Genomic DNA, 11,835 nt, shown 5'->3' on the forward strand with positions numbered 1-11,835 from the left:
TTCGTTTTAGCGTATCTATATTAATTGCGCTGTATCGCTTGGCAATTATTTCTCGATTACGATTGGATTCATGATAACGCGCAAGTACCCGACCAAGAGTCTAATTTATCTTCCGCGCAGATAAGCGGAGATCTTCTCGATTAATAATTTTAATTTCGGCAACGCGGATACGAAGTGTCTTAACGGTTAAATTTATAATCATTTCCTCCCTCCCCGCACGATTCTCTCCCTATTCCCTATCGTTGTATCACGTAGCGCAAACTTTTGAACAATATTAACGCAGCTTCTCCAATGATTCCCTCGTAAACCTCGGCTGTCAGCGACATTGTTTCGCGCCAGTGGGTTTGTTACCGAGAAACTCGTTTAGTTACCAACTTTGACCCCATCCACTTTGATAGAAGTCTTGGCTTATTCCTCCCTTTAACCTTACCTCCTACCCAACAAGTTAAGCACGTATCATCTTTTTTTCTCTCTCTCTTTCACGCGGTTCAAGACCAATAGTTTAACGACTTCCATCCTTGTGCAATATTGTACTTTATTCCACTTTCAGCGGCCACTGAAATTTCTTCGAAATTAACGAATAGAATAAACGCGTTCCACCCTTTTCGTCGGGTGTTAGAATTAATTGGACGATGGAACACGATTCTTTCGTTGGTCGAAATCAATTTTTCAATTCTTCAAAAGAAGAATTTTTTTAACATTTCGAAGAAGAATATTTGGAAAGAGATATAGATAAGCAGTTTCATCGTGGAATATAAAGAAGTTGAACATCTTCCAAGAGCAATGTATCCCGTGTTAACGTTGGCGGTGACGTCGATCGGATGAATCGGTCCAATTGTTATCGGCGACTAATGAGATCGATGTATTTATGTGACCCACATGTGCATAATGCAATAGCTCGATCCCGGTCCGTCCTGTGCAGACGCGGTGCGACAGCTGCGGTTAATGCATCGCGCACCGTTACTATCGCTCGTGTCTATCGGGAACCGAGCGAGCGCGATCGTTCGTGAATTAACCGTGGATCTGCATCGTTGATTAGACACGATTAAATCGGTGGAAAAAATTGACGAAGAAAGATGACTTTCCTCTTTTCTTTCGTTTTCTTCCCTACGAAGGAGCTGACTAAATCGAATAATACTCGACAATACAGGGGGAAAGGGGCGGTCGACGACTCGTCGAGCACGGAGTGAACGCACTCACTCCCGCCGGGTGTGAGAATTCAGGATGCCACGTTGCCGCGGTGGGAATTGCGTGGCGTGGTGCATTGTGCACGTGAATCTTTCAACCCTTCTCCCTCCCGGTCTATCCTTTCCTTCGCCCCCGGTCTTTCTCCTCGCCTTCATTCACCTGCTCTCGTAATTAGCGAGATCAGTGGCGCGTGTGGTTGGCGCAATTACGTAACCGACGCGTAATGGTTCGACGGCCGAACTGGACAAAATTATTTTTTCTTCCCCTCCCGATTTTACACGGGGAGATTTTTACGGAACAATTGTGCTTTTTATTATAATTTATTGCTTCGTTAAAAATGTATAGAGATGTGTAAAGAAATTGAATCAATTTTCATTTAATTAATATAGGATAAAAAGTGCTTGAAAATGAAAAGAAGGAAACAAAATTACGGTTTTTTAAATATGGATTATAGCATTAAAAATATATTTTATTTACTATTTTAATCCGTTCGTCGGTTCATAGTTGAAAATTTTGAAAAGTAATAATCTCTCTTATTTTCTTTTCGCGAGAAAAATTTGTGTGTCTCTCTCTCTCCTTCAAACAATAATTTATCGCCCCTGTGCGTCAATACGAAAGCTCGAGAAGGATTTCGGGAACGGATAATTCGATCCGTTTCATCCGTTTCCTTCACCACTTCCGACACTCGATTTCGCTCGCTTCGTCCCTCTGATTCATTAATCAGAAGTTGCAGGTCGATAGACACTAATCGAGTCGAACGAGAGCTATCGAGCGGGCTCGACTTCGTTGTCGCGTCGTGCAATTCCATATACGCGTTGCTCGACGTCGTTTTTTTCTTTTTTCTCTCTCGTTCTCGTGCACGCAGGGATTCGTGGGGCGCGGCGTCGAGCCGAGGAGATCGTTATTCTCCCTCACAATAAGATCGTTTGAAAGGGACGAGTTTCGCCCTCCTCGTTCCATTCCGCGGCAGAAGACACAAGGTTGACGCAGTTGCGTATACATTTCACGGTCTCGCGATTCCAGTGAGAGGCTGCTCGTGCGTGGAGCGTAAGAGGGAATTGCTGTGTAATTCGATTTCAAGTTCACGGAGAGAGAAAGCTGGGGTATAGTAAGTGCTTCTCCCGCCGCGATGCGTGATCCTCACTCGTGATCCAGCCGCGATTCCATTTATATTTTGCACGAACCGGTACGATTTATTCCGAGCATCGACTGGCACAATTCTCCAAATTCGTTTTATCCAAAAGGGGTAAGGATTTTTTCCCTCGTGGATGGTGCGCAAGCCTTTTAACGATCCTATTTTATTTTTATATATATATTTATTATTTTATGATTGCTCGTATATGTTATAGAATTTAAAGTTCACCGAAATTTTATATATAATTTTATTATTGCCAGTAACTATTTCATAGTTGGTTTTTGTTTCTCTTTCATAAACGTATTTTGAATGTTTTGTAAACAGATACGCGTATAATTAAATATATTCATTCAGCTAAACTCGTGTATTTATTGTTTTCACTGCTCAAAAGTATGTAACAAGTTAGTTGTGTTATAGGACCGATGATCTCGCTTATAATTTTCAAGAAGATAAATTCTATCTTCCTTATCGGATTTTATAGGGGTTAAGATAAAATTATTCCAATATTTTCGAGAAGGTATTTTATATAATATATAAATTTGAGAGAAGATGTGAAGCGAAGAGAAACTACTTATTTTCGGGAGAAACGTTACGATTCAACCCCTCTTTCGCCGGTTTTCAAGGGGAGGCTAATTAACGAGCGTACGTAACGCGTGCGTAATTAAAAGGGAGGGGTAATACACGTTTGCAGGTGGGTGGTATCGCGAAGAAACGACAGGAAAACTAGCTTGTACCACCTCTTAATAGCCCCTCTCTTCCTCGCGCACCCTCTCGCCAACTGTGCGAACGTCACACTACGTGAACATGCGTCGGTTGTTCAACGTTACTCGATATAAAGGCACAAATCTAAATTTTCCCTCGGCTTCTAACGAGTTTCTATCGTATTTCTTCCCTCGCTCCATCATTTACGCCTATTACGCTTTTCATCACAATGATTCATTTCATTTGGAAGAAAAGTGTTGGAGGTCGGATATTTTCAAGTGAGAAAAAGGAAAATTGCGAGGATCCATGGAATCGGTCGATCGGTCGATAAAAAGAATTCCTGATTTCTGATTCCACGATTCTCGGGTTCGTTCGTGGATCGTTCGTCGTCCGGGACGTTAATTTATAGGATAGGATCCCGATACGAATCGGTATTAAAATCCATTATTAATGAACGAGCGAAACGAATTACTACACCTCGTGTCTGATCAATCGAACATCCCGTAAATTTCGTTTTGCGTCGAAATTCGGATTATACGAGTCCCTTGAAAAGAATGGGAGAATTAATATTCAGGAGCACGTTATCGTTTTTCTATAGCTAATTATTAAGCTAGGCAAGGCTCGAATTTGCTTCCATCTTTCGTCTCCGTTATTCTCTATATTTTCGTCTTACCTTCGACTAATATTCGTTTGTTCGGATAATGGGATAGGAGAAAGGTTGAACGATTGAATCGAAGCATTTTTTTTCTCTTTTTTCTCCTTTTTCTTTCGCAACGAAATATCCAATTTGTACAGAAACGAAATTATCAATGCGTTAAATATTTCACATAAAAAGATTTTGCTTCGTCGTAATCGAGTGCGTTCCATGATTATTTTCACAAAAATTTCCATTCGAGATAGTTAAACAGTTTTCAACGGTCAATGTAAGTAGATATTTATGGAATTGATTCGAGTATTTATTTTCCCTTCGTTTCTTTCGTTTTTTTTTATTTTTTTTTCCTTCTCGCTGAATATCAAGTCATCTTCTAATTACGCATCTTCTTCCGATCGTTTGAAATGGAAAATTATTATTCCCAGGCAATGTACTTTGGCCTGAAAAGGCCAAGCGTTTCTCGAGAGTCGTGCAACTCGGACTAAGAGCGAAGTTTTAATCAGTTGGATGCTCGAGGGAAAGATTATTCCAGACAATATTTCAATTGCGATTGAACGAGATGAAAAGATGAACGAATGGAAAAAATATATATTTATCCAGCCGACGTACAGATTCTTTTTCAAAAATTTCAAAATATCGCTCGAAATTTAAACATTTCTCTCTTGCGCCTCTTTCATTTCTTCGATCTAAAAATTTATTACAAATAGGAAAATATAGTAAAAATGGTATTCTTATATTGTTGTTGGTTTAATGATCATTATTCCAGACAATATTTCAATTGCGATTGAACGAGATGAAAAGATGAACGAATGGAAAAAATATATATTTATCCAGCCGACGTACAGATTCTTTTTCAAAAATTTCAAAATAGCGCTCGAAATTTAAACATTTCTCTCGAAACGTCTCTTGCGCCTCTTTCATTTCTTCGATCTAAAAATTTATTACAAATAGGATAGTAAAAATAATATTTTTATATTGTTGTTTAATGATCGTTGCGTATTTTCGCTCGTGATCTCGTATTTTGACGCGTTTGAGTCCAAAGTCGGTCGCGTCGTGATACGTATCTCCCTTACTGAAGATCCTTTACTGGAGGAAAAAGCGGGAGGAGAGGGAGGAGAGGGGAAAGAGAGGTTAGCATTCCTTGTCACGGCCGTAATTTTCAACTGTTCGCTCGCTTGCTTTTCCCGCGTTTGGACGATGGAAGAAAAATGTCTTACGTCTGTTCGGTGAGAAAACACTTGCGCGCATTTGTCGCGCACAAGTTTGATCCACAGGTGAAATTCTTCTTTTCCCTCGTTTAGATCTCTTCTTTTTCCTTGCCGAATTATAATCCTTTTTTTAAAAAGATTTTTACATAAATAACACTTGGAGCCGAGTCTGGCGTTTATTCGATTCCTCTGGTTGTTAATCTCGGATCTCTCTTACGCCAACATCTCGAGTGAATAGCGATTTACTTTGGTACCACGTATTCGCGTACGAACGAATTATCTACCGTGACGATGAATGCGAGCATCAGAGACGCGCGAGGAACGTAAAAAACGCCTGAGTCGGGGTTGGTGGTTTAATTGAAATCAAGCTTGCATTGCTGGGATGTTCTTTTGGTGTAAATAGAGATGCTTTTGAGATGAGAGGGGAAAAAAAAAAAAAAGAAAAAAGTAGAAGAAAAAAAGAATGGCCCCTATTTAGATGCAGATGAAGTACCGCGCGATATATCAGCATCGAGCAAATTTACCCTTTAAATTATACTCGAGCGTTCCCACTTTTTATTTTGTTTCGTTCCTCGTATTTCGTTTCCTCCGAGATTTCGCATATTCGAGTTTCTCTCGGATATAGAATTATCCGTTCCTTTCCCGAGCGCGTAATCGAAAGAAGATTTAAAACGCAAAAATCGCGAACGATTTTCTTCGTTAAAATTCTCTTGCATGTTCCCTCGCGGTGGAAAGGAAATGAAAGATTGTATTCCCCGGTCGCATTCGTGGTCAAAAGGCGCGGCGATTTACGCGCCAGAATTTCTCGCGACTCGTATTCGTCCGCGCTTTATTGCCCTATCTTTTTAGAATTCACCGGAGCAAGGCAAATCCTCAAGATAGAAGGCTCCGTGGATATTGCTTCTCTTCCTTTATTTCTTTATCGCGAGACTGGTCTTTGTCGATTTCGGTTCATCGTTCCATTCTCCCTCGCTTCTCTCGATTTTTCACGACGCCCGTTTCTTCCTCGTTCTTTGTCGCGTCGTCCCACCGTTATTCGATAATAATACTCGATGTCGTATATTAAACCGTGTATCGCGATACGAGAGAGAAAAAGCGAAGTTGTCGAAAAAACGGGCAAGTAAGAGCAAATATATAAATGGAAATTCAGCTAGGAAATTAATGACAAAGTTATCGTTGATCGGCTCGAAAAGTGATTTCGATAATCGTCTGTATCGTCGTAGAAGAGAGAACATTTTTCTCGACGGTTCTGTGTTTACGAAATTTACGAGATTCGGGGAGCCGAGCCAAAATTCTCCGAGTGGCTCGAATTTAATTCCGATTCAAACGATTCTACGCGATATTCACGGTAAAAATTTTTATATTCGGTTGGCAGAGCGAATAGTTGAAAGGATACTCGAGCGACGAAAACCTTCCGAGTTTACGTCTCGATCTCTTTTCTTCTTCGTCCCGTTCGCTACGCGAAAATAAGTGCTTACACGACCGTTGTTAGATAGAACAAACTTTACGCTATATGTAGACCAAAAACCACGCTATAAAATACGAAAACGAGTGGAACTCTGTCTCTTTCTCTCTCTCTCTCTCTTTCTCTCTCTCTCTCTGGTGCGTTCATATTTTAGAAGCCCGAGGCTGACGCGGTCGTCGAGGGCGTCTCTTACAGAGTTGGCAACAACGCGTTTCTCCTAGGTCGTTAACGATGCCCAAGTTTTATCGTTCAGTTTATTCCACCGTTGCTAATATTCCGGCTTCCGTGCTCCGTGAAGAATCGAAGAAGGAACGAAACACGGCAAAGAACGCGTCAGAAAGAGAGAATTAAGCGAAACTCGATTACGTCCGCACGATTTTTTTTTTTTTCGAATTTTAGAATTTCTGTCGGTCGATTGTTCTTACCGACCGAGTGTAAGTGCGAGGAAAAACGTTGGTGTAACGCGACGCGCATACGCAAAGAGATTTTTGCGAAAAGGAGTATAGTGCGGCAAGTTGCGCGTTATTCTCGCCACGTCTGCCGTATTGCATCTCTGGTTGGGAGGGGACGAGTACGCTTGTACCGGCTGGAAGATGACGCAGGAAAGGGGTGCGGAATGGGGCTCTTTTAGAGTTAAGTGCATCCAGCCCTTGAAGCGTCTCGTTTGCCGTTTTACAGCAGCCAACCGTTCGTTCGTTCGAACCGAATTTTCACCGTGGTGAAAAGCTGAAATCTCGCTCGGAGGAAAATATGTGTCGCGCGAGGAAACGATCGATCGAATACCGTGCACGGGGAAGAAGAAGAAGCAAAGGATAAACGCCAAGTGTTTTAACGCGCGATTCTCGATATTGATGACGATGAGAGATTCGAACTCTCTTCATCGGGCCGAGTACAAAGAAACGCGTTATCTCGTTTCGTCGAGACCATCCATGGACGGATAAGGCTAAGTCGAAGAAAAATGGCTGAAAATTGTACGCTCTAACTCCCGAGCTAAGTGCACGCCGTGCTTTCCCGGAGGAGATCCGCGACATCCTGAAGCGACAAGTCTGGCGAATCGAATGTCGTCCGATAAATTGTCAAAGCCAGTCTCTCGAAGTAGAATTGGCTCGACTCGACGTTGGGAATCGAAGCGACGCAGAAGCTCGATAGGCGCGTGAAACTGGATACATACTCGGGCAAAGGTATCGCGTGGCTTCGTCTCGTCGAGAGGAAAGAACGAGAGAGAAAGAGAGACTGAGTGAACGAAATGGAGAGAGAAGCGAGCGAGAATATTCCGCGATGGGGCTTATTCCTTGTTTTATACATTCATGACGCGTACTTTTATGCATTCACTTTTACGTAGCAGAAAGCGACTTCTTATCCAACTGGGAGGAAGAAGCGTATATACTGGAGGGGGAGACGAGGCGAAGTAGGTTGGAGGTGAATGGCTGTCTCCACGTAAATTCGCTCTCATTTCTGTTTCGCTTTTCTTTACCCCTCTTACCTTACACGATCGAACGTTCTGTACCCTCCCCAATTAAAATTCGTCGCGGGATGAATCTCGTTAACCAAATTCGAATTCGAATCGATCACGTTTCTTCGTGTGTGCAAAGAAATTGTGTATATATATATATTATATGTGTTGGCGACGTTTCGAAGGGAAAAGCTTAGCTCTCTGAGGGAGGCTCGCTCCATAAGATGGAAACTTTATCGAGAGGTTCTTTGCCAGGTTTTCGCGATAGAAGGCTCGGTCGTGGGATTTCTCATTAAATACGACTAAACGATCGAAACAAAAGGAGGCTGCGAGAAGACGAGGGAGGGACGAAAAGAGGGGGGAAAAGATTGATTCAGTAGTTGGGGCAAATAATGAAATCAATCGCGCGTCTCTATTCTGATGGAAAGAGAGAGAGAGAGAGAGATATCTGGATTGAAAGCTCGTCAAGCTTTTAAACTTTAATCGATTTCACGTTTCAAATCTGATACCTTCGAAAGTAATGCGTTCGCGGGCCAGGGAAATTACTTTTTACATTCACATCAACGAATATGTGTATTTCGTAATAATTTTTCGAGGAATACGATAAAGGGTGAGAGAGAAGCCGACGAAAGAATCGATCCGCAGGAAACAAAACAAAATTTGATCACCGTTTTTTTTTTTATTACAACGGATGTAACATTATCCAGGCGAAGAGTATATATTGACACGTGTGCGTTCGCGTCTGACCACTTCCGGGATAGAAGCACGGCTTCTTCTTCTTCTTCGCGGTGTCTCCAATCCTATTTCCTTCCGTTGTTTTTTTTCTTTTTTTTTCGAACAAGAGAGAAGACAAGGTTGGGGAAAATTTCGTGTATATATTTCACACGACAACGGCGGAACGGTGTCTCGTTATATATTATTCAGGATGTGGTTTCTCAGAAACTGGAAACCACGTCACAAGTGTTTCCCAAGTGTTTGACGTTTGACGTCTCCGATTCTTCCTTTCTTCTGCCTATCCACTTTCTTATTCCTTCCTCAACCTTCCCGTTTCTCGCATAATTCATCCGCTCGGCAAATAGATGGGCCAGAAGAATGGGCAATAACCGAATCCGAATTGCCTTTTTTGCCCTCTCTCTTTCGAAGAATTATTTTCCGTTTCAACAATTTGTCGTCCGTTCGATCATCGCTGGTAATTCGTTGCTAGGTCGTTGAAAATATCCTCCAGTAATTGTTTTTTGCCTCAATTTTTTTTTACATTCGCGATGATATACACGATATTTGGAATAGAGATAGAGATCTGCTCGATCGACCGGGCCAAGTAGGACTTGGAAAAAGAGAAAAGAGAGAGAGAGAGAGGAAAATACGCGAAAAGAAAGAGAGAGTATACGTGTGTAACTCTCGAGCCACGTTATTGCGGACGCGCCGATTCTAGTCTGGTCGACTGATTTTCTCCCCACTCCTCGTCGTATCACGATTGAACCCGAGAAAATTTCCTATCGTGCCGGATGCGGAGAAATGACGCGGAAAATCGGAGCCAATGCCCCTTTAGCCCGTTGCAACCTTTCAGTTTCCTTTTTTTCCTTCCCTTTCTCTCCTCTTCCAACTTGGGTGTTTTCGAACTGCGTCGCTCCTTCGCCCATTCTCTCCGAAGCGTCGCTAAGGTTACCTATTAACGACTCGCTCGATTCGTTCGTTCGCTCGTTCGTACAGCATTTGGCGGAGATTAATTTCATCGAATACGGATTACTTTTCACTCGTACACCCAATTACGAATATTTTTTTCGCGTTGTTGCGTAAACAACAACCACGCTCGATCAAACGAGCGACGAGTTAAAAAACGACGAGACACGTCAATGTTTTTTCGAAATCGTGCATAGAGTTACGTTCTCTCGGCCGGTTCGATCGGGTGATGCGAAAGAATAGAAGAAAGGGAGAGGGAAACGAATGGCACCTCGGTGGCTCGATTTATCGATTCATTTGAATAAGTCGACCGTTGGAAACCCTCTCGCTGTTGCTCGTCCTCCTACTTTCCCCTCTGGATCCCTCCTCCATTCACCCTCCATCCCCCTTTTGTAGAAAGTGTTTCACTTTTGTCGTCGTTGTTCGAACAGCGGACATCTTTCGCTCGGTCTCTTCTTTAAATGCCTTCCGATGGAAATCGTTATTATACTACTTATATAATGCCATTTTTCCCCCTCTATCTACGAGAGGCAGAAAATACTTTTCAAAGTGATCCTTACTCGTCGTTTTCGTTTCGCTCTTCGATTCTTGGATGGATGGAATAGAGAGAAGAGAGAAGGAGGTCGATCTTATAATCGAATGGTGGATGAATACGGCGATGGAGGAGAGTTGGGGGCGAAATGCGACGCGTAAGGTTGATAAAAGTTCCCGTCCTGTTTCTCCCGTGAATTCACGGGACGCGTCGCCTCGCGAAACTTGGATATATCTCATTGATCCCGAACGACCCCCCTCAACTAAGTTTAACGAATGCAAAGAACCGCATTAAAAGTTGAAACGAAATTATAATTTGACTTTTTACAAATTATGGTAATAGGTAGAGAGTGGGATGGAAATCTCTATGCAAATCTTGAATGTATTCAATTTTCGTTGCGCTTAATGCATATAACGGCGCGTATAATCGGAAGAATGGCGGAATCGAAGCAGTCGGATTTTCCCTTCCGAGACGACACCAATTTGCAACTTTCCCTTCCAAAGTAAAATATTCCAACGTGCAATATTCAAACTTTGTACGAGTATCTCGTACGTAGAATTCCGTATCGAATTATTTATATTGAATTATTCTCGCCCTCTCTTTTTCTAAAATAATTCGAGTATATATTTCAAACGAACACACGGTTGAAATCGCTTTTTCCTTCGCTTCGTTACTCTCCTCGCTTTTTCCTTCCATCCCAAACATGGCAAACTTATTAAAACACTCAGGGGAGGGGGTGCAACCGCAAATATCGAACTTGTATACAACAGTTTAGTTTCTTACTCCGTTCCTCGGTTGGATCGCGTAAAACGAATCGTTAATATCGGGAGGGTGATCGCTCCTCGAGAAAGTTGGGTAATTCGGGCGTTGTCGCGGTCGCCCGCCAGGAAATCCACGATTGCTGGTCGATTTTTTGCGAGAACGAGACGAGAACGATCGAGGCCACCGAACCACGTAATTCCCCCTCCCCTCCTCCTTCTTCTTCCCTATTTCCCAAGGAACTGCAATTTCTCGCTTAATTACCGCAACAAGCCCGCGCGCTTTCCCCCTCCAAGTAAAGTAATCGCGATCTTGGTCCAAATTTCACTTCGTCATCGATAACAGCGGATTCTCGAAGGAGAAAACGCTTATACGCATTTTTCTCCTTTTCTCGAACGCGATATTCGAAAAATGGAATGAAACTCCCACGAGGCGAATACTCCGTAGGCGGGCGATGAATAACCATAAAGCAGTTTGAAGCGTCTCCGGTGGATTTCCTCGAATCCACCAGGCCCCCGTTATTTTCCCTAGGAAAATAAGTGTCCATCCCGCATTTCCACGAATCTCCTCCTCCGGGGAATTGTAAAACGGGCAGCGAGCTACGATAATTCCGTAGGTGTCGAGAGAGGATTGGGAAGAAACGATGGTGGCACTCATCGTTGGCCGAGTGCCCGTGAAACTTGGAGGTGTTGCGCAAGAAAATGGCCAGTCGCGGCGATGCCTGCCTCCTTCGTTCGTATCGAGCACGTATCTTTTCGTCTCTTTCTCTCTCTCTCTCTCTTCCTTCTCTTTCTCCTCTCTCTCTCTCTCTAGTTTTGCGCGTAGAGATAGAAGGAAGAGCGACACTTTTACTACCATTTCGTCCTTCTCTTCTCTCTCGTCATTTTTTTTCTTTTCTTTTCTTCTCTCTCTCTCTCTCTCTCTTTTCTTTCTGCTCTCTCTCTCTCTCTAGTTTTGCGCGTAGAGGTAGAAGGGAGCGACACTTTTACTACCATTTCGTCCTTCTCTTCTCTCTCGTCATTTTTTTTCTTCTCTCTCTCTCTCTCTCTCTCTCTCTCTCT

The sequence above is a fragment of the Apis dorsata genome, unplaced genomic scaffold (assembly GCF_000469605.1).
Source record: "Apis dorsata unplaced genomic scaffold, Apis dorsata 1.3 scaffold_92, whole genome shotgun sequence".
In the NCBI taxonomy this organism is placed as follows: domain Eukaryota; kingdom Metazoa; phylum Arthropoda; class Insecta; order Hymenoptera; family Apidae; genus Apis; species Apis dorsata.